At 49.7% G+C, this 23,166-nt stretch overlaps 1 long non-coding RNA gene across 2 annotated transcripts in view; it reads right to left on the bottom strand.

The window, feature by feature from the left end:
- Positions 1–23,166, bottom strand: part of LOC309840436 — a 51,663-nt gene that overhangs the window by 10,400 nt on the left and 18,097 nt on the right. Inside the window, exons 4-5 of one of the 2 annotated variants that reach the window (XR_014298599.1) lie at positions 9,602–9,791; positions 9,250–9,394 (exon numbers count right to left, since the gene is read on the bottom strand). This is a non-coding gene — a long non-coding RNA (uncharacterized lncRNA). The remainder of the gene's footprint in view (positions 1–9,249; positions 9,395–9,601; positions 9,792–23,166) is intronic. The other variant, XR_014298600.1, reaches the window with a different exon arrangement.

Genomic DNA, 23,166 nt, shown 5'->3' with positions numbered 1-23,166 from the left:
CTCGTCCTTTCTCCGATCTTACAGGCACGATGACCTGTGAGGGGGATCCATTCACCTTGGTCAGGTTGGCTGTAGGGCTCATCAGGGGAGGTGTCCAGGGCCGTGAGCTCTGCAGGCCTCCGTTACCCTCATTTCTGATCCGCTGAGACCTTCCTTTTTTCCCCCTTTCCCCTTCCCGTTGGCTTCCAGCGGCTCGCATCGCACTCCGTTTTTCCTATCTGTGTGAGCCACCACAATGCCCGTCTGGCACCAGGCAGATATAAGTAGGAACGTTAATAAATTAATTAATACAGCTCAAACTGTGCTGCACACACGAATTATGTTTACAAAGGAGAGCATTTACCAAGCTGGTACTGGAGAGCCTCCCAGACCATATGGACCTTGAGCTCAGCGTCTTGAAAGAGGCGTAAGATACAGAGCAGCAGAGAGAAGCTTTGAAATTCTGTCCCTTTCACCGAAGTCGGACCCAGCACCCTCTGCCTCTTCTCTCAAGGACCCGCGGAGCTGGTCTCCCGGAACTTGGCCCGGTCTAATAGCCCTTTGTGAACTTGAAGGCATGGAATTAAAAAAAATAATAATAAGTAAATTGGAATCAGAACATTAGGAAAGTAAGCCCTTGAAGGAACCAGAGAAATCATCGCACCGAAGCCCTTCGATTAGCCTAAAGGAAATGAAGGACCAGAGCCGGCGGGTCCAGGTCCTGGATCACTTGGCCACTTTGAGCAGATTCCAGAGAGAATCCAGGGCTCCAGCTCCCTGCATGTCCACACCCTTTGTTGAAGCCCTGGAAGCTCAGGACTGGCCGGACCCCTTAGCCGGCCCCTTAGCTGGCCTGAGCTTCCTACAGGCATCCGCAGGCACCGACTGTCTGTAAAACAGAGAAGGGCCAGTGGGACCGCCCCTCCCATAATCTCATCCTTCCGGGGCGCTTCTGCCCAGGCAGGCCTTTGGGCACATTCCTTAACCTCACGGGGGCCTTTGCTGCCTCACCTGTAAAATGGGGATGATAAGACAATTTCTCTCAGGTTGCTGTGAGGACTGAAGCCGCAAATGCGTGTGAAGGACGTGCCAAGGCGTAGGCACTCGCTAAAATGAGTTGCGGCGGTGCTGGCGGTGGTTTGCTTGTCTTGGTTTACAAAGGAGACACAGCAGCCCCAGACAAGGCAGTCATTTGACCAAAGGAAGAGCAGACCTCCGGGGCTGCTCCAGAACTTGTACTTTCCCTGCTTGGAATCACCAGGTCGGGGGGTGGGGGGTGGCGGGCGGACGGCTAAAGAGTGCAGGCGCTTGGATGTCCCATTTCTCGTTCCCTCCATCCCATCTCCACCTTACCTCTGGCCTCCTCCGGTTCCGCAGCCTGCCGCTGCCTGCCAGCTAACACCCTCTTTAAGGATACCATCTGCCCAAATGCCAGCACCAACACCAAGATGCCTAAATCAAGGTTAATGCCAGAGATACTTACCAAGGGCAATTGCACCATCTCTTGGGGGCTCTCCTAGCTGGGACAATTGACGTGAGATTCTGATCAAAGGAAGGGGGACGGGAACCAAGTCATTTTCTAGGCATCTCTTCAGGCTAAGGACTCCAGCGGTTCTGTTTTCTTCCATCCCAAGCTTGGGCATCGAAATCTTGTTTTGGTGCCTGGGGTAGAAGCAGGAACATCTGGAGCCCTTGCTGAGTTCGCACTTCAAAGCCTCAAAGCTTCGCCTCGCACACCAGCCTGAACTACTTTGTTCATGTCCCCTGCGCCCCGGCTTGAGACGTTGGCTCACGGGAAGGGAAAGGGGCGACCCGGTGGGGTAAGTGGACAGGAGGCAGGGCACAGCGGACCGCGGGCATTTCTCAGGTGCTGGAGGACTGCTGTTCATCTTTACAATCAGCGAAGGGGAGAGGGAAAACTGACTGTTGCTTGGATTTTTGTGTTTACTTCATCGGCACCTACTTCCTGAGACCTGACTGCATCCACTTCCCCCGCCTGACCACCCACCTCTCAGAACCGCAAAAGCTGGTTGTTTGCCAGCTTTTCAGATGGTCATACCGAGGGCCCAGGATCCTGGACTGCTGAGTTGTCCTGCCCCAGGCCAGTATACACGGTGACGGACCAACAGTTAAGGCTATAAACCATGAGTGATCTTGGACTAGGTTAGAGCCCCATCTTTCCCTGGACACCTTCCAGCCCCCAGGCAGCCTGCACATGAAGCTGCTTCCAGTTCTCAGCACGCTCTGCACTAGGAGTGGCAAACGGCTGCCGAGGAGTTTGGAAAGACTGTAACTCCATCCTGCTTGAGTCTAAGAAGCCCAGGGCGGCAGCAGAGGCCAGCCTAGTTAAGCAGGGATGTACATAGGAGCACAGGCATTGCGTGAAAGGTCTTTAAAGGATGCAAACAGCCTGGCCAAGGGGAAGACGGAGGGTCTGAGAAGTCTGGCGGCAACCATTGCATAGGAGGCCCCGGACCTTACCTCACACCATAGACAAGATGCAACCCCAAAAGGTACATAGACCTAAATGCAAAACCTCCAGCTATGAAACTTTCAGAAGGGAACATGAAAGAAAACTTTCTGGACTTTAGGTAACACCAAAATCATTATGCATTAAAAAAAAAAAAAAAAAAAAGGAAACATTGGATTTCATCAACCCTAACATCTTCTCTTTCAAAGATACTGTTGAAAGACTTAAAAGACAAGTCCTAGACTAGGAGAGAATATTTCCAAAACACATATCTGACACAGGATTTCAATCTAGAATACACAAGGAATGCTTAAAACTCAACAATAAGAAAACAAATCACCCATTTAAAAAGAAAAAAGAAGTGAGCAACAGACATTTTACCGAAAAAGATTCACAGATGGCAGACAACCCCATGAAAAGACACGCAATATTTTTAGTCATCGGAGACATACAAATTACAATACAATGAGATACCACTGAAGACCTATTAGAGAGGCTAAAATCAGAAATACATAAATGAATTCCAGGCAATACCAAGTGCTGGCGAGGACGTGAGACACCCAGAACTTTACTTCTGTGGTGAGAATGCAAAGGATTGAGACATTTTGGAAAAGAGTTTGGCCGTTTCCTATATAGTTAAATATGTGCCTGTCATATGACCTAGGAATCCCGGACTGAGTATTTACTACGGAAGGAACTTCTGTGCACACAAACGTGTGTGTGGAGGTTTATAGAAACTTTATTCATTAGCACCCTAAACTGGAAACAATCCCAATGTTCTTCCTCTAGTGAATAGAAATACAAACTGTGGTTTATATGCAATGGAATCCCACTCAGCAATAAAGAAGAATGAATTACTGAACAATGGGGATGAATTTCAAATATATTCCTCTAAGTGAAGAAGCCAGACTCAAAAGACTATATACTATATAATGATATTTATAAGATATTCTGGGAAACGCAAGCTATGAGGACAAAAAACAGATCCGTGGTTGCCAGGGGCTGTGGGTGGGCAGTGGTTAAATGACAAGGGACGCAGGGGAGCTTGGTGGGGGTGGTGGGGGAGGGGTTGATGGAATTGTTCTATGTACTGTGGAAGTGGTTTTATGCATTTGTCAAAACTCATAAATCTGTGCTGGAAAGAGATCATTGCACTGATGTAAATTATACTTCCATCAAAAGAAAAATCAAAGGAGCTCATTATTCTTGACCAACATAACGCGTAAGATGGGTACTAAACAGGATTATTCCCATTTTACAGATGAGGAAATAGAGGACAAGAGGGATGGATTTGTCCAAGGTCAAGAGCAAGCAAAGGGTGGTGCCGTGACTGACATCCAGGCTCCAGAGCTCTAAGGGGATTATGGTCTTGGCCACCAGGCCATACACCTCTCCCATTTGGGACTTTTCTTTATTCTTGACTACATTTTAGCTCAGCCATTGGATTTTATTCAATCTGGAGCTATTGTCTAAATCATAAGCCTCTTATTTGTATTTCAAATACGTGGGAATTACTTAGATATGTTGTATCCTTAAGAATAATCAAACAATAAAAGAATTCAGAGAACAGAGCGCTTAAGTCCCCCACCATCACGCCTGCCCCTGACCATACCCCGCTCTAGGGATGGTCCGTTGACAGCTGTCGGATCACCTTGCACACCAGGGAAACACAGACCTACAGAGGCACATCGCCTGCGATTCCAGCATCCTACTCCATCTCCAGTCATGGAAGCTTGACTTGGGACCGACCAAAAGCCATAATAGGTTCAAACCCTCGCTTTGTCAGAGACTTCGCTGTAGGACCTTACCGAAACTAGGTCACATCTATTTTCCTAAAATAATATCCATTTTTAACAAGGATGATTCCTCATCACATCATTCCACTCCAGTAAATGCTGTTTAATCCAAACATGTGGGTGATTGGATGCAGCAGACGGCCGCTGAGACTGGGAACACCAGGCTTCCATCCGGGCCACCCCACTGGAGGAAGGTGACTCTGTCCCAGGCATGCCTGCTTTCAGCACCTATTTTTTAAAGAATCCACGACACAATCCTAACAAGTCGTCTGGGTCCTATGTCACTCAAGGTATGACGGCGGGAATCGAAGGGACAGGAAATACTTAGCCTAGAGAAGCAAAGGCTCTTCGGGGATGTGAGCATCACTTTAAAGTATTTGAAGAGCTGTCATAGAGGGAGAGAAGGCAGATTTGTTCTCAGTTGCTCCAGGGCAGAGCTGGAATTAATCTGGATGCAGATTTTGTATCACAGAATGAAATTGTCCAGCGAAGGAGGAGGGGCCCGTGAGGCAGTGGGCTTCCCACCACTTTTGGGTAATCAAGCTGACACGGTGGGATCATCTGTGAGAAGAGCCAAGGCGACACCCCTGCAAGCGGATTTGGAGATCCTCTGCCACTCAGTGCAGAGGTGCCCATCCTCAGCACACACGCAGGCATTCGTGAATCCCGGCAGCGGCAAGCGTGTCCTGTCCATCTTCCCGTCGTCCCCGTTAGCTGCGCCGGTCACAGGGGTAAGTGAAGTGCGTGCAACACAGGAACGAAGGTATCCCGTACAGAGATGGTTTCGTCGGCTGCTCCTGCCTTTAAGAAGGGGAGCAAAGGAGAGACTGTCCTGCCCTCCAAAAATGCAGACCTATTTGGATCCTGTGTGAGGTCCCTTGGCAGCTGACACACAGGCCCATCTGTCATGCTGGCACTGTGCCCCCAGCAAAGGGAGCTGGGCTGCCTGCTGGTGGGTGTAGGTTCCAGGTGGTTGCATATGCCTAAGGAGAGGGGAGCTCTGTCCCACCCGGCACAGGACACTCACCACTCCCGTGCACACCCTCTGCCCCACTGACCCCCGACCAGCCCCACCGGAGGCACGGAGGGACCCAGGGGTCGCAGAGAGTGGGAAGGGAGAGCCTGGGCACTGGAGGGCTTGGGGCTGCCAAATGAACAGGCCTCGCCGCATCCAGCACGTTGTGGAGCCAAGACCACCCAAGGAACAACCAAATGGGCACTTGGAAGGAAAGGCCAAGGCGCCAAGGGTACCAACTCAAAGGGCATCACGAGGGGTTTGGGCCCTTGAGGGGGAGAGGAGATGTCACAGGATGCCTCCAGCTCTGTCCGTCTTCTCCAAGAGTGCAGAGGAAGGGCTCTGAGGAAAGGATCTTCCTGGTTTTCTGCGTCTGGCCTGGGCCGAGGACGTTCACCGGTCTCTCTTCGGACCGCAGCGTGTGAGCCTGGGGTCGCGTCCGCCCAGCTGTGGGGCAGCCTGTCCGCCCCACGCTGGCTCGGGTGTGTGTCGGTGTGTGCAGGCCCGCGTCCGCCCGAGGGCTGCAGTAATGGCATAGTGCTGATGCTGCAAAAGCACGGAAAGGCCGGCCGGCTAATCCAATCATTCATGCTTCCCTTGTTCCCACTCTTGGATCTGATAGATAAAAATACCCAGGCAAATGACCAGTTTCAGGGACTGTTTCCTCTTTTGTCAATACAAGGAATTGCGAGCTGTCATCTTGTCCCTCCTCTCCGAAGAGAGAACTCAAATATTTATGACGAGCTTTTATAACATTAATTGTATTTCTAATTGTTTTTCCCTCTCCGCAGAGTCGCTCGCCTCACCCTGGTGATGCTGGGCAGTTCTGGGGTTTATGAAGAGTGGCTTGTCACCAAGGAAATTCAGGAGAGGTTCTGAACGAGGCAGCCACGTTTCCTGCTTAGTGGCCCTCCTCTGTTCTGAAGCGTGGGCTCTGGCTGGACGCCAAAGGCGCCGGACGTGTCCGCCGGGCCCTGCAGCAAGGACGGGCCTCCTCCTCCCCAGGGATCAGGAAGTCAGGGAAGCATCCAGGGCAGCTCCCTGGGCGCTCAGCATGGCCCTGCCTCGATTTCTTCATCTGGAACATCTCTCCTCCTTCCTCCCAAACTGCTTCTGCATTTCTTCTCGGCAAAGGGCCCACTCACTGGTGTTTTCTCTTAAGGCTGGAAACTGATGTTTAGATTTTCCGATCAATGAACGTGCAGGGATGAGAGAGGTATACCGGGAGGCGTGTTTGATGAAGAATTGGGAAAGTGGAGATCTAGCTAGTTAATTATTCATTCATTCATTTATACATCAAACATGGACGGGAGCCTCCTGCGTGAGAAGCCTTGCCCTGTATCCAGGGAATAGACCCTAATGCTTCCTGCACCCTTGAAGACCTCTTGCCTCTCAAGCCATAGCTGGTTCTTCTACAAAATGGAAGCAGACCCCCCCCCCAAAGACACTGTGAATCCCAAGAACATTGCATTAAAGAGCCACCTTTACGACATTCCAAAGGACAGCTTGGGGACCCAAGTAAAGCTCCAGACCTAGGGCTGGGGAGATTCTGTTTGCTTCTTTCTAGTTCATGACCTGGGACAAGTCACATGGACTTCTTAAGTTCTGGCTTCTCTGTCTGTAGGACAGGAATAAAAATAATCTCATACCCCACACTGATAGTGAGTAGACGGATAGCGCCATGAGGAGGGGGAAGGCTCTAGGTAAACTACATGTACAACTATCTAGAGAAGTAACAAATCAGGGGCGCCTGGGTGGCTCAGTGGGTTAAAGCCTCTGCCTTTGGCTCAGGTCGTGATCCCAGGGTCCTGGGATCGAGCCCCGTATCGAGCTCCCTGCTCAGTGGGGAGCCTGCTTCCCCCTCTCCCTCTGCTCTTCCTCCCCACTCCTGCTCCTGCACTCTCTCAAATAAATAGGTAAAAGCTTTAAAAAAGATAAATAAGTAAGAAATCACTATTAATAATAATCAGAGAGCCCCAGCTAACTCTTCTGGCATCCCCATGCAAGGTATAAAATGAATAGAAGGAAATGATGTTGGAGGAGGATTGTATTGATTGCTCCCCCCTTTCCAAAGGAGGTAGAGAAATCTCTCCTAAATCTTGGAGCATCTCCCCTGAGAGCTGGATCGAACTCGCCACCCCTGCACAGGTAAGGGACTCAAGCTTGGAAGTAATTAGAATCACAGTCAAACAGAGTTTAATGGCTTACAGAACTCATCCTGGGGAGCAGTGTTTGGCTGCGTGTGAAATACGCTTCCCCAGCCTGAGGGAGCTAATAAGGGTCACAGAGCCCCAGATCTGATGCCCAGCAATGGTTCCAGGGAGCTGGTCCGTGAACTTCACGACCATCTCTGCAGAGGTCTTAAAGGGACAGATGCGGGAATGGCAGCTCCTGAAGGACTGTCCCCAGACCGGAAAAGGATATTCCTCAGCTGGAGAGGGAGGAGGTGCGGCAGCAGAAAACGCGATGGAGAGAGGGTGTCTACTTTCGGGGCCTTTCTGTGCCGCCTCCCGTCTGCCCTTCCACCAGAGGCACTGGACTTTATCGGTGATGATGGTCATATGGGAGAAAGGAAGTCTCTAAGAGGGTTTGCTTGGGAAAGAACATTAAAGCATCTCAGCATGGTTTGCCTAGAAAAGACATCGGGTATCAGCTATCCCAAATCCCGCCCTGGACAGAGGGACCACGATCTTGAACAAGCAGGGGTTGAATTAGGACAATCTGTGTGACCTTGGACCAGCCTCAGGATTTTACTTCTAAATTGGCAAATAGGTAGTAAAATACCAACTATTTCATGGGGTTATGTGGATCCCATCAGGTAGTACGACAGAAAGTCCTTCACAGAATGGTAAGGCCTAGAGGAAAGCATATGGGGCTTGAGGTCGCTGGACTTGGATTTAAGACTCTCCTATGCCCTCTGCCTGAGGCCTTAGTGAAGTCCTTAGCTTCTGAGTGGCATTCTCTTTATCTGCAGAGTGGAAATAGTGAAATGATATCCACCTCAAAAGGTGATGAATACCAAGTAAGATCATCAAACCCTTTGATGAGCTGGAAATACACTTCAGTATTACTGATTGCCATTCTGATGAAGACACTGAGGGTCTGGGAGGCCCCCTGATTTGCCCAAGGCCCACAGCTACTCTGGAACCTGAATCGGCTCAGAAGGCAGCAGGACTCTGACTGCCAGGTGGTCCCCTGTTCAGCCCTGGCCCCCAGGGAGAAGCCTGCCTGCCCGGACAGCCCGAGCTTGCTGCACAGGCCTGCTGGCGGCCACCCTAAGCAAATGCAGTTGGGGTGGGGGTGCATTTTACATCGATTTGAATGCTGCTGTTTATATTTGTCTTCCCTCAGGAGTTAACTACACTCCTTCTAGCATTGATTAGCTCTATCTGGTTTCCTAATGGAGTAAACACGGGGCCCCTTGGATATCGACTAGAATTTAACAAATATACCCCTTCCAACACCAAAATTGGCCACAGGAAACAGCATTTACACATACAGGCCCCTTCTGTCTGAATCCCCAGGTGGGATGCCCCTTGACTTCCCCTGGGGCAGCTGCGGAGCCACTCCAAGCAGAACTCAGGAGTCAGTGGGACCGCTTACAACTCTTCCTTTATAATCTTGAGGCGGGACTGAGTAATTTGAGCCTCACTGAGTCCAGAGACCAGTACAACAAGACATAGGAGGGGCTGAGTTCCTGCCAACTCTGGGCACCCTCAGAGCTGCTCTGAACTGGTTGGGCTCCTTCTGGGGACCTCTCCCCACCCCCATGCCAGGGGTCACTCCAAGCAGAGGTCTTGAACCCACACCTCAGGCACACTTGGGACAGAGCCTTCCAGCCTTCCCTACACCCGAACTCGAGTCTCCTTCTCTGCGGGTCAGCCTTGGACCTTGTCTCCCTCCGTGCTCCTTCCCCTCTGCCTCCCACCCAAGCCTGTGGCAGTCCCGGCCTCCTGTCCCCCTCCCCCTGCCCAGCCCCAGCCACTGGCCTTTCAGCTGCTTGCTCCAGGCGGTGTCTTGGGGCTTCAGCTCTGCTCTCAGAAGACAGAGCAAGGTGGAAGAAGGCTGAAGGCTGGGCATCTGTCAGACGAGCTGGGGGTGGTCTCCACTCTGCTCTTCTTGGCTGCCATTCACCTGCGGAGAAATTCCAGGTTAGGTCCGGGACCTATGTTCTGACCTCCCCAGCTTTCTGAAACCAATCATTTCTTCATTACACCTTTGAGTTGCTGGTGTGTGTGTGTGTGTGTGTGTGTGTCTGTGTGTGTGTGTGTGTCTGTCTGTCAGAATAGCAATAAAATAAATCAGCAGGGGGACCCCCACTATCAGTAGGCTGGGAGGAACCTTTGGCTTGACTTCTTCATGCGTTGGAGCTGAGCTGGGAGAAAGCAGCCCGGCTCTCTTTCAGGGACCAGCACGTGGCACCCATCCTTTCTAAGCACACACTCCTTCCCGAGGCCGCCTCCTCTCATTCGGAGCCAAGCTTCTCAGCACGTGCAGGTAGCCAGAGTCTCCTTCTGGAAAGAGGCACGGCCTGGAGGATGAGAGCAGGGAGGACGTTGGGGGGAGGGGGGACAGTGATGTCCACCTCTCTGCCTGCGGCTGCTTCAGCAGGGCCCCCCCACAAGCCCTGCCTGGGTTCCCAGGTCTGCAGGCCCCCCGAGCTCTAAGCCACCCCCATGGTTTCCTGACGAGCCACACAATCGCTGTATTGAGCGGAGCTATAAATTTCAGCACGGCTGACCCTGGGAGGAGGCAATTAACTTCTAAGGAGGCCCCCTCGGGACTGACTGCTTTCCAGCACAAGGGGGCCTTTCATAGGCCCACTCGATGCTGGGCCACGGGTTACGGGACGGCCCGTGCAAGGGAGGGTGCTAAGCACACCCCCAGCACCCCTCGTCTCCCTGCCGGCGCACCCCCCACCCCGGCCCAAGAGGGCAGCGGTCACACGAACAAACACTTGGCTCGGAAGGAGACTGTTCGGATGGCTGCTTCTTTGTTTCCCACAAGTTTTGGCCTCAGCCCAAGTTCGAGAGGAGGGAAGGATGGAGAAGAATAAATAAGCATATCACGCAGGCCTTTTTTAAGTTAGGACACACCAGGAAACGTGGAGAGAGGGTGAGGGGGAGAAGTAGAGGGGAGGGAGGAAGGGCCCCTTTCCTCTTTACTGGGGGGAAATTGCTACATTTTCTAATAACAAGTAACTAGAAAACAACTGAACCTGAAAACTTCAAACTTCAATCAAAGTCACTCTCAGAGAGGAGTGGGTGGTTTGCAAAGGCTAGGAAATAAGGAGAGAAAAAAAAGAACAATTGGTCTGGAATTAATCAAGATATTAATATTAGAAAAGGTAACAGGTCAGACTGGCCGTCCGAAGGTTGCTGTGGTGGGAAGAGCCCAGAGCTGGGCCCGGGTCTGCTCTGGGCTCCCCCAGCCAGCCCCTCCCCTTCCCCTTGGAAAGGTGCACACGTCAGGGCCAAGACCTCGGAGGGCGAGAGGTCATTGCCATATTAAAAAGACTCCCTTCTCAACAGCCAGCCACCTTAGCCTTCCTACCCACGCCTTGTCTCCGCAATGACAGGCCAGCAGCGTGGGTGGGGACGTCTGTCCCCAGGGGCAGGTACCCATGGGGCCACGTTGACTGACAAGCTCCAACTTACAAAGGGACTTGTTTGGTGGGGAACAGGCGCTTGGGCTCCCCATGGCTGTCAAGCCATTCCCTGGCTCTCAACACATTTAAACTAAAAGCCCGAGTATATTTATTCCCTAGTAGACCTGACACACTCCAGTGCTCCTGCCAACTTGCTTTGCAACTTTGTACACATCAGATCAATGTGTGCAATTTAGCAACAGAGAAATGAAGACTTTGGTGAGTTTCCGGGAGGTAGGGAGGTAGGGTGGAGGCAGACCCGCAGGGGGCTGGGCTCCCCCTCAGACGCCCCCCCCCATTCCCTCCTGCTAAAACTCACTTACCCCCACCCGCCCCGTGGTGATGTCTGAGCCTTTACAAGGAGAGGGTTTTTCAGCCGTGGACATGAAGGACGGCTCTGCCACGTTCACCTTGGCAAAGGGATTGGCACCTCTTTTCATGTGCCTCACGTACAGAACGTAACCGCGACCACAAGTTCATATAAAATCCCATCTGCGTGTTCTGCCCTCAAGGGCACCACGTCAACTCCTGTCCCCACCCCCTCCCACCCCAAAGCTCCAATGCCTCAGCAGACACAGGAAACTTGGGGACAGGTGACATAATGTTGAGCAAATACAGATGCTATTTACCTTCCATCCATTTTCCTGACTATTCTTAGAGGACAAAAAAAAAAAAAGTTGAACTCATTTCTGTCGTGGAAGGAGGTTGCCGGATCCCCTGTGTTTCCGAGAGTGATTCTAGTGGCTTGGGGGTTCCTTCCTCACAGTCCCAGACTCTCTTTCACAGGAAGAACTCAAGGGGAGCAAATGGACTCTGCTCCGAACAGTAAGCGGAAACCGTATTTACCAAGTTCTGCCCGTCCACTCCCCCAACACCAAAGAAGAGGCTTTTGCCCACGGTCACGCACACCCTCAGCCTGAACATGTTCCTTCCCCCGCTGAACTTGACCTTGATGCTGTCTTGGCCTGATTTCACTAGAACAGTGACACCAGGGAGTGGGGTGTGGTGAATTAGGCTGGGAGCGCCACACCCCTGCTAGGAAGGGCAGGAACACCTCCCAAGGTTTAGGCGAAGCAGAATGTATTCTGCACCTGCTGCATCCAGGGCTGAGTTAGTGGTTTTGTGATCAATTCCACAGCCCTGCACCGGCATCACCTTCTCCACCGCCACCCCATCCCACGAAAGAACTGATGAAAACATCAGGAACCGGCTAGACTGGGTGATTTTTCCCAAGGTCATTTCCACTGCTAGGATTCAAAACCCGACGCCCGGACTCCAACATGGGTGCTCATTCCCTGAAAGCGCCGTGACGCCGAGGAAAGAAAGTGGAGCTCGGGACATGGTCAAACACGGATTGGAATCCTAGGTGGAATCTGGTTCCAGCACTTGGTAATGGCATGGCCTTGGACAATTAGTCTTTCTGTGTCTCAATTTTCCCATCTGGAAAACAGAGGACATAGCAGCCATGCCCTAGTGGCAGTTGGCAGGGTCATTGGGCTTGGCTCCTGTGCGGTCTGGCACGGTGGCGGGCTTGAAGGAGGACTAACAGAAGCCCCTGCCCTTTCCCCTCGCTTTTCTCCACTTCAGATGTTTTAGGGCAGTTTGTTGAGGTGGAAGAATGAGCCTTCACCAAACGTACGCATCCATGTGCTCAGAAACTAGAGCAAGAAACAGAATCTTTGCGTTCCCCCACCTCCCCCTGAGGCTCCCCTTCCAACCCTATCTCTGCTCCAGGGGAACCCATCTCCTACGTCACGCGGTAGGTTAGCCTTCCGTGCTTCCGAGTCTTCTGCAAATGGAATCCTACTGAACGTTCTTTGTCGTGTCTGCTTGCTTGCGTTCTCCGTGGTGCTGAGAGATCCATCCATGCTGCTCTTGGGCCACCGTTCATTCTCTCCCTTCTAGGGACGTATCCCCGAGTGTGGGCAAACTCGCTGTACTCACGCATTCCACTGTTGACAAACACCTGCACTGTTTTCAGCACTTGGCGTCTAACACGCCGCGAGGAACATTTTGTGTGTCTTTTGATAAATGCACGAACGTCTGCTGGCCGTAGGATACGTGCGCAGGTCCTGCCATGCTGCCTTCCAAAGTGCTTGTCCAGTTCAATCTCCCGCTGGTTGTGTTTCAGGTGATTGTTCCACACCCTCCCCAGGACCTGCTGTTGTCTCTTTAATGTTAACCATTCCGCCGGAAATGTGGTGATATTTCAGCGATTTGAACTTACACGCCCCCGATTACCAAAAGTGTTGAGCACCGTTCTGTATGTTTATGGGTCCCTTGGAGACCTTCCTTTCAGAAAGGCCATTTCAAGTCTTTTGCCCATTTTCTCATTGAATTGTCTGCCTTTTTCTTATTGACTTGGATGGTGCTTCACATAGTCTGGATATGAGTCCTTTGATAGATACATGTTTTGCAAATACCTTCTCCCACTCTGCAGCTTACCCTTTTGCTTTCTTAACTTGTGTTTTTGATTAATTGAAGTAATTAATTTTAATGTAGTTCAATTAATCAATTTTTCCCCCTTATGCTTAGGGTTTTTATGTGCTGTCTGAGAGATCTTTATCTAGCCTAGGTCCTGAAGATACCTTCCTATGTTGCTGTTTTTTTGTTTTTGTTTTTGTTTTCCTAAAAGCCTTAATCAATGTACCTTTTTCATTTAGAACTAAAATGTGTCTGTGTGGTGTAAGTTAGGGATTCAAATTCCTTTTGTTTGTTTTTTCTTTTTTCTCCCCCCGTAAGGATATCTGCTCGGCTAAGCATCATTTAATGAAAAAGGTCCTTCTTCCCCCGTGATGCTGCAGGGTCCTCTCTGTCATACACAGGCTGCTGAGTACGTGTGGGGGCCCAAGTCTAGCCCGTGCTATGCAAATTTCATGGGTCTGTCTTCCATTTCATCTGTAGAACATTATCTTCACTATCAGACTTTTATGTAAATTTTGTAGATTTTTTTAAAAAAACTAACAGTAATATCTTCCCAATCTAGGCATTGGAAAAATAGGTGCCCCCTTCTGGGCCCCCGGGAGATGGTGCTGGTGCCGAGCCATCTGTCCAGTTAGTGGGGCGGGAGGAGGGGTGCGGTAGGGAGAGAGCAGAAAAATACGTTGTGAAAGTTTCACTTTTTGACCAAGTCAGATTGGGGTGAGTTGCCATGTGTCCTTCATGGTGGGGAGAACCCAAAGATGTTAGAATGTTCACGAAGCGGTGGGAAGGGCATGGGCTCAGAATCAAAATTGCTCCGTTCTAGGCTCAACCATGTCTTCTACTCACTGTGTGATCTCGAACAGCCCTGTTCCTCTGTCTGGGCCTTTATTCCTTCTTCCGTAGAAAGAAGGGATGAAATTAGACGTCCTCCAACATCCCCTCTATCTCTGAGAGTCTAGAACTGTGACTTTTAGCCAAGAAAAAGAGCCACTGATTTAGGAAATGACCCTCTAAAACCCTAAAGATGCTTTTCCCTGAGAGCAATAAAACCTTTTCCTGTTGTCATTCATCCCCAATGCGGTATCTCTCTGGAGGCGTGGACTCTGCTGAGCCCGATGTCTCCCTTGTATTCAAGGCAGAGTTGTCGATGCCTTCCTCGGAGCTAGGATTCGGTCTAGCAGGAGACACGCGTGTGGCTGTGGTGACTCTGTAACTCACTTGCTCCTTGACTTTGGACCCATCATTCTCCCTCTCTCAGACTCAGCTGTTCCGAATGTAAAATGGAGGCTAAGCCCATTTTCCTCCCTTATGTCCTTCTGCCACCCTAGAAAACCTCCATCGGGACACGCGACTGTTTATGAACTACGGGGTGGGGCTGTTGTACTGAAACTGCTGGTCAGGTATCTGGTCAACCTCCACCCTGTTCAGGGGCTTTACCACTGTTCCTCCCCACCTGCTGGAGGCCAGCCAATGGTGGTAGCAACACAGTCATCATTCCCCAAGGTAACCCACCTGCTCAGAAATTACCTGGGTTTATTTTTGGTAAAAGTTCCCAGATACTTCCCTCCAGGCGAATGTGGTTACCAGTGTCTGTAAGGTCAGAGGAGGGCTACGTCATCACTCAGAGTATTCATGGAGGAAAGGTGACTGCGTTCACAAAGTGCTGAGCCCAGTGCCTGGCAGACGTAATGGCATCTGCTGGTGTTTCTGTTCTTCTTCTTACACTCGTTCTGTTAAAGGATTCTTTCTACAGGATTCCAGCCCTCCCCCACCCCCACCACCAAGCCAGTGCTTGGTTCCAACCAAACTACCTTAAGTTATTTTGTGGCTAGGAGGCAGAGGAAAGGACAGATGGAGGGGTTGGGAAGATGTCTTCTCTCCTTTCCCTCTGTGTGGTGGTTCTAGGGAGCCCTTCCTTTCCCCGTGGAAAACAGGGGTCTCCTGTAGCCTGGCCCTCCACACCTAGACGGTCAAAGTCCCCCGTGGCCAGAGAACGGGCCTCTGCCCCATCATTTCCACTGGTCAAGAAAGGGCCATTTTTTACCTTCTCCGCTCAAGTAGCTACAAAGATGACTGCCTACTGCCGCACAATGTCTCTGCGCCAGGATTGCCTCCCAGACCCAGGCCAGCTGCCGTGGGGCCCTCTCAGACATTTCAGAGGCTCTGACTGTCTCCCCGGGTGGCTGGAAGGGAGCAGGCCGGGTGCACAGGCCCTCAGCAGGGTATAAGAGCAGATCTGTGCCTCGCAGGGGGTTCCCAGCACATTTGCTTGATCCGTGTCCAGGTTCTTCTCTTAGACATTTGCTTCTAAGCCGACAGCGGAACATAAAAGCAGTCCCAAGTGGCTGTTTTCGGGTCTTCAACACTGGTTAGCCGCAGTTGGGAAATCTTCTTCCTGGTGCCCCTAAGTGAATTATCACACGTTATCCAGTCAGAGCTTCGGGGTGGCCAAGACTTGGCTCTGCGGCTTGTTTTCCGATGATCCATCGCCCACTGAGTGGGTCACAAAGACGTTCTCCGCCTGAGAGCCCACATCTGTCTGCAGCTGTGCTGCCCCTCTGTGGGGGGTGGGGCACCGCGGGGGGGCACCCGGAGCTTCTGTCCCCCTGGATGTGGGAGCCGCGCACTCTGTCCCACTCCCTTGGCCTGCCGGGGATCCCGGACCTGATCACCCATCCCACCTCCAGTCCGCACCTCCTCCCGGTCATGGCCTCTGCACCCACGCAAGCCACTCGAGAAGAAACAACTCCCAACCCTGGCCTCCCAGAGACGGTGACGCCTGCCTGGCCCGGTCCCCCAGAGCTCATGTTCAAGGACAGACAAAGCAGCCCCTCCCTGCCCCTCGGCGACCAGGTCACCCCTGCTGCCCTCAGCCTCTGGCCTGCAGAGGATTAGATCGCACATGAATAAGCAATATTCACTTGGCTCTGAGAGTCCAGAGCAAATCCCTTGAGCCGATACACAGGAGCCACGCAGAATTTCCCATCTTCTCCTCCCTCCGCTGCTTCCCCCAGCTCCTATTTCACTGGAAGGCCTTTGTTTTTTTCTTTTTCTTGGTATGTATTTGAAGGTGGGTCACTATATTAAACCACACCATCAAAGCACAGCTTCTAGAGCAATAACACAGGTCCCTGGCCGCAGTCACCTGATTAACAATGAGAAAAGCTACTTGAGGAGTATCCCCCTAACCTCCCAGAGCCCGTCTTGCCTCTCCCTCCTTTGCCTCCCACACAGGCTCCCTGGCCTGCTTGTCATGAACCCCAGCTGTGGACGTTAAAGCCATGCTGGGGTGTCATAAGGGCCACGCTTTCTGGGAAGAGCCTGCCCTTCAGAAAGTTCTGGAGAGGCAAGCACCCCTGAAGCAGGACATCTCCGTCAGCTCAGTTGCTATAACAAGATAGCACAGGCCGGGGGCTTAACCAACAGACGTTAGTTTCTCTCCGTTTTGGAGGCTGGGCGTCCAAGATCAAGGTGTGGACAGATTCGGTTCCTAGTGAGCGCCCATCTCCTGGTTTGTAGATGGCCACTTCCTTTCCCTGGTGCCTGTGGTGGAGAGGGTCAGATCTCTGTCTTCCTCTTCTCACAAGGGCACTGATCCCGCCAGGAGGATCTCACCTCCTGACTTCATCTAAACTAAATCACTTCCCAAGGGCCCCTTCTCTAAAGAGCATCACACTGAGGGGGAGCGAGGAGGGGAAGGGGACAGGGGGAGGGTAGAGTTTCAACAGGGGGATTCTGCTGGGGACCCAAACACCACCCCACAACATAGTGGGTATTCAGCACACACTGTGGAAGTGAAACCCTACCCCCCGCGTCCCAGTTGTGGGTCCTTAGGGAAGTCACTTCATCGCTCTTTGCCTCATTTTCCCCACTATCAGCTGAGAAATAATAACGCTCTTGAGTGACATGCTGGTCACAAATGTTGAGACACATACTTGACCCATACTACCTGTCCCTTCTACTCCTGTCACCTGGCCAAAGGCCTGCGGTTATGCCAGCGTGGCAAGAGGGGATGTTGGAGAGAGAACGTTTATTTTGTTGTCTTGGATGAAGAAGCACCCACCAGCCCTCTCGATGGTTCTTCCCCGGCCCTGGGAAATGCCTGGTAAACCCACTGGCCTCCAGCCCATGATGGGCGCTCAATCTAGCTCAGGAGAAGAACAGGAGGGAGACAGCGGACGGCACACACAGGAGGAGCAAAACTGAGCTCCCTGTATCCCCTGCACCACCCCCTGCCCCCAGCTCGCTTCCCCTCCTCACTTCCCTGTTTCATCAGAGCTATGATCATTTTCTGTTGTCAGAGGCTAAAACCTCAGGGGACTTGCGACTCTCCCCGCTTCCTTGGTTCCCCTGGTGGAGCCGCCCACTGACTCACAGTCACTCTCCCTGTTTCTCAGACATACTGTTCTCCTTTCCTGGCTACTCTTGCGTTCATGGCTTCACGACCTCCCCTCCCCATAATCTTCCTGCCTCTCATCTGTGTCCCCACAACCCATTTTTTTCAATGCTTCCAGATGAATCTCTATAAAGCACCATTCCCATTGTATTATTCTGTTTCCAAACTTGACTGTGATTTCCCTTTCCCAGGGGCCTCCATGCCATTCCAGCCCCGACTTCTCTTCTCTACAGAGATCCCCCGTCCACCCTGATCTGTCTTCTCTTTGCCCAGGATGTGTTAACTGCACATGTATCATGAAGAATTTCAGTGAGATGCTAGGCCACCAGCCATATGTGGTTTTTCAGGCACTCGGAAGTGTGGCCAGTGCTGCCAAGGAGCTGATTTTTTTTTTTACATGTTATTAATTTAAATGAAAAAGCAGAAGAAATGTAAAATATTTTTTGCATTAGATACTTCTTTATTTTTGATAGAACCACACTTCACTTGAGCCACTGTATTCTGTAAGATATACTGTTGTACTGTGATACACGTATTGGGAAAATGCATCATTTCTAGCATTAAGAACGCACCACGGATCACATAGGAGTCAATGGATTGATCCAGAATGACGCTTTTTGTTTTCTGTGTGGCTATATACCACTGTAATGTGATTATTTCAATATTTCATGCAAACGGCATGAGTTACAGTGGTACCTGTTCCTTTTTTTTTAATGGCCCTACTAAAATATGTAAAATGCATATGTGGCTCCCATTATATTTCCATTGAATTGCTCCGTGTTAGCTCTGGGTGATATCGTGCTTCTGGAACTTAATAGCAAGGGAGGCATAGGAGGCAGGTATGGCCACCTTCAGAATGAACTGGCCTCTAGAAACCGGCAGCTCAAGGTACACTGTGAACCTTCAGGAAACCCTGTCGAAGGCAATAGGGCATGTGGAGTAAGATAGGCTTGGCAATCACATGAGCACTGAATTTGAATCCTGGCTCTGTCTACTTGATGACTGACTATGGGCCTCAGTTTTCCCATCTGCTAAACTGGACTGTTAAACATGGCCATGTCAGAGGGTCGTTGGCAGAATGACATGAAATAATGCTCTTAACCTGATCCTCGTGCTCTTAACCTGGTCCTCGTAGGTAATGAGTGCTCCGTAATGGTTAGCTACTAGGCAATTGGGTTTAATGGAATAGCCGCAAGAGGTGTATAAAATTACTTCTGAAGGCCTGTCGATTTCTCTTTCCTCTGATTCCCAGTCACATGGTTGCTACAGAGGATGACCTTCTGACTCACAGAGATGAGGTTCATTGCAGCAATAAAATCAGCTCATAGAGAAGTATTTTTTACCCATCGACTCAGCACAAAATGCATTCTCAAATGTCCATCAACTAACCACAATGACCTGTCCTTGCAAATCCCATGATCAGCTCTGAGCTCCACCTCCAGCCTCTCTGAGAGGGGTGCAAGGTAGCAGGAGATGGGCTCTGTTTCTAGTTAGTTCCTGGGTTTAAAATAATAATAGGATGCCTCACTGTCCTCCCAAAACGTGCCTCCAGGCTCTTTCGAAGTCAGCTGAACCTCCAGGCTAGTTGACACCAGAAGTGTGGTATGAGTGACTCCCCAGAGGCATTGCCAAGGAGAGCCTCCCCTGCCCCCAACCCCCGCCTTAGTCCCACCTTGCTCTTTGCCAAGCTAAGAGGAGGTGCTGATCCTGGCGCTACCAGGCAGACAGATCAACCATTCAGAGGCCTTTCCTGGGCTTCTGCCAGGCAGGAGGAAAGGAAGCCGCTGAAAAGCTTGAGTCACTGGGGCTCAAGTTCTATCCCAGCACTTCAGAGTGGAGAATAGAAACAACAGTGATTTCAGACAACGCTGGAAGGAATGAGGAAGCAGAAAGCAATTCCAAGTTCTCTGCAATGTTCCGGGACGCAGAGCCAAAGGGAGAGCCACAGAGTCTTGGGTTTAGGACCTACAGAAGCAGGGAGCAGCTCCAAGGGCAAAGGACAGAGCACCACATGAACCTAGACAGGAGCCTGTTCTCTAGTTAAATTTACCGATAGGCCTCCGGGGTCTGGTAGCGTCCCTCGCTACCGGGTCAAGTGTGACATTGTGAGTACCCTGGGGCTCTGAAAAAGACCTCTCAATACCAGTGAGGTTCTCTATTTCCCCCATCCGTGTCACCGGGTGCTCTAGAACCGTCTTAGAGGAGAATATCACAATCCTTAGAGTTGTGACTGACACTTTTTTAATAAAAGGCAGAAAAGAAGGAATTTATTAAAAGGATCCTGAATATTTCCCATAATCAGTGCTAAGATTGAATAATCAAACGGTAGGAAATGCAGAGATGCTACAATGGAACAGTTTCGTCCTTGTGACAGAATTACTCCACGTGGCAGAGATTACTAGTAGCCCAGCCCCACAGACATTCTTCCTTTCTTCCTTAGTGACAGAAACATAGTTTTATTGGGCAGCATCAGTCCCAGCTCAAAGACTACATTTCCCAGGTATCTTTGCAGCTAGGCTTGGTCATGTGACTAAGTTCTGGCCAATGAGATGTAAGCAGATGAGTTACTTAAAAGGGAAGTATAATTTTTTTCCCCCTCCCTTGAGTCCTTCCTACTACCTGGCATGCAAATAAGATCACTAAGATCCCTGCACCTTTATTGACACCTTAGATGACTCAAAAGGGGGACACTGCACGGAGGATGGAGAAGCAGAAAGATAGAGTGACCTTGGAGCTCTCTGGCTGACCCTGCGCTGCCGACCTCTGGACTTCTTTACATAAGGGGGAATATATGTTTGTTTTATTTAACCACTGTTTTTTGTTTAGTTATTTCTGTAGCATGTGAGGGTGGGGTGAGGGGGGCGAGGGGGGTCAGCAAATTCTATTATTAACAGATATAATACAGTTAGGATGTTCCCTATTTATAGCATCTTTAAGCAGAGACGATCTGACTGGCTTCCTCAGTCCTTGTTAAAATTCACGGACAGTTCTGATTGGCCGAGCCCTATCCCTAGACCAAGCAGCTGTGGTCGTGGGCACATGACCTCAGTAGGGCCAGGAGCTGAGTTGGAGACAGGACTTCTCCCACACTGGTCACTACCTGCAGAGGGAGGGGTAGTGGGTCTCAGGTGTAGACAACGCCCATGAATCTACTATTAGAAGGGATGGGTTTAAGGTTCCTTAATCTCTCCTTTTCCAGCACATATCATCGCTATCTATAAAGATAATACTTGACTTTGCATAATGCTTTATGCTTGTGTGGCAAATTACAACATACGAATTGTTTTCACAGCTGTTACCTCATTGAATCATCATCACAATTCTGTAAGGTGGTTATGCAATATCCCCATTTTACAGAAAGCAAAACTGAGACTGAGAAGGTAAATAACTCACCCAACGTCTCACAGCTGGGGAGCCTCAGAGCTGGATCTCCAGTCAGGGTGCATTTCCTACCACACCAATTAACATTGTAGCTAAGCAATTACCGAGTTTCCCTTAGAGAGAACTGGATTACAGGTGACATACCTCCTCCCCTTTCCCTGCTTCTGCTCCCCTAAAAAAAAACACAGCTCTGTAGTCATGACACTTAGAATCCAACTGGCGGTGTGGGAGGGGCCGGTGCAACTATTTAAAATTACAAAACAGGGGCGCCTGGGTGGCTCAGTGGATTAAGCCGCTGCCTTTGGCTCAGGTCATGATCTCAGGGTCCTGGGATGGAGTCCCACATTGGGCTCTCTGCTCAGCAGGGAGCCTGCTTCCCTCTCTCTCTCTCTCTCTCTCTGGCTGCCTCTCTGTCTACTTGTGATTTCTCTCTCTGTCAAATAAATAAATAAATAAATCTTTAAAAAAAAAATAAAATAAAATTACAAAACAGAAAAGTAACTGTAAATTACATAATGTCTCCAGGAGGGAGGGATGTGTAAGTACTTCCCTGGGTGTGAAGTTAGGAGAGTGGTCAGAGCCTCTGGGAAACTTGGCCGTGGTGCTCGTTTTAGCTCAGAAATCTTTGAACCTGGCCATGAAGCTGCTAGAGCAACAATATCTTCACTGGGACTTTTTTTTTTTTTTTTTTTTAAGAGCTTTTGATTAGCCTGAAACATTAGTGTGACTTATTTTCTCGGCTCCGGTAAATATTTAATTATCAAAAATAATGGTTTCTTTCTTTTTTTTTTTTTTTTTTTTTACCTTTTTGAATCTAAATCACAGCAAGAATTTTATAAAGGCTCTCTTGGCAGTGAATGGTATCCTAGTGTGGCATCTTTTAACTGACATCCCTATAATTAGAAGGAATTGTCTTTTCATACCACAAATTTGAACTGGTTAATTACTCAATGAATATTTAACTTGTTACATAGGCAAATATTGTGGGAAGAGGAGAACTTCAGTGAATGAGTATTCAACCCAGAAAACTACCCAGGAGCCAGCTGTGGCCTGTTCTAGTTGAGGTCTTCTCTACCACCCCTTACCCCACCGTCACCCCCACCTCTGCCATCTCAGACACATACGCACCACATTCTGGCACTTCTGGGGGAAAGCCCATAGGATCTCTGGTTGTTGGGTGGATTTGCACATTTTGATTCTGTAGTAAAACATTTCTTAAAATATTTTAAGCATTCAAAAATTTTAAAGAAGGGTGTATAATACATACCCTTGTACCTACCACCTCGCCTAATACATAAAACATGATCAGCAAAGTTGGATACCTCCGTACCATAGCATCCCCTCCCTCGAAAGCCTCCTTCCTACCCTGTATTCCCCCTCTCTTGAATTTGACCATCTTGAATCTGGTGTTTATATTCCTATGTATTATTCATCAACAGTACATAGTGTGGTTTTTGCATAGTTTACAGCTTGTCTAAGTGGTATCACAGCATATATATTCTTTTGCAACTTGCTTTTTTAGCTCCATAGTGTTTTATGGGATCATCCACATTGATACATGTAGCTCCACTTCCTTTACTTTTATTACTGGAAAGAATTCCATTGGATGAATATTCTACAATATACTCATTTTCCTGTGGGTGGAAATTTAGGTGGTTTCCTCTTGTTTTTTTTTTTGTTTTGTTTTGTTTTGTTTTTTGTGGGGTTTTTTGTTTCTTTGTGGGTTTTTTTTCTTTCTTTCTTTCTTTTTTTTTTTTTTGCTATTATAAACAATGCTGCCGTGATTCCTCTGGTGTATATCTCTTTCTGCACTTATATGAGTTTCTCCAGAACATATGTCTAAAGTAGAGTTGCCGGATTGTAGGGAAATGTATCTTCAATTTTACTAAATGTTGCCAAACTTTTGCTGCTCAGGGAACAGACAAACCACCCAAGAAAAACTGATCTTTTTAACTGGCCTTTGGAGGACTGTGTCAGCATTCCTTCCCAATATAGTCCCCATGGCTCCAGTCACTTTCCAGAAGCTTCTGTGGTGTTCTCTTCACATGATGCTGGTCT

The sequence above is a fragment of the Mustela nivalis genome (genome assembly GCF_964662115.1).
Source record: "Mustela nivalis genome assembly, chromosome: 9".
Taxonomy (NCBI): domain Eukaryota; kingdom Metazoa; phylum Chordata; class Mammalia; order Carnivora; family Mustelidae; genus Mustela; species Mustela nivalis.
The sequence above is the reverse complement of the archived record's forward strand: the minus strand, read 5'-3'. Positions and strand labels throughout refer to the sequence as shown.